The following is a 207-nucleotide window of genomic DNA, read 5'->3' as shown; positions in this document are numbered from 1 at the left end:
GAAAACCACAGTAAAGATTCTGCAACAACAGCGAACAATGTCGCCGTACAAGCGCACCAGGGCCGGACGGCTTTTCCGGGACCGGCCCTACACACGTCAACTTTTACTGTGGTTTTCTGTGGGATTGCGCGAGCGAGGCCGGACGGGTCATGCGATAAACTCAATTACTAATTTAACATTTTTAAGTATAGGAAACTAACCTCGGTG

Source organism: Stylophora pistillata, chromosome 2 (assembly GCF_964205215.1).
Source record: "Stylophora pistillata chromosome 2, jaStyPist1.2, whole genome shotgun sequence".
Lineage (NCBI taxonomy): Eukaryota > Metazoa > Cnidaria > Anthozoa > Scleractinia > Pocilloporidae > Stylophora > Stylophora pistillata.
Note: the sequence above shows the minus strand (reverse complement) of the source record.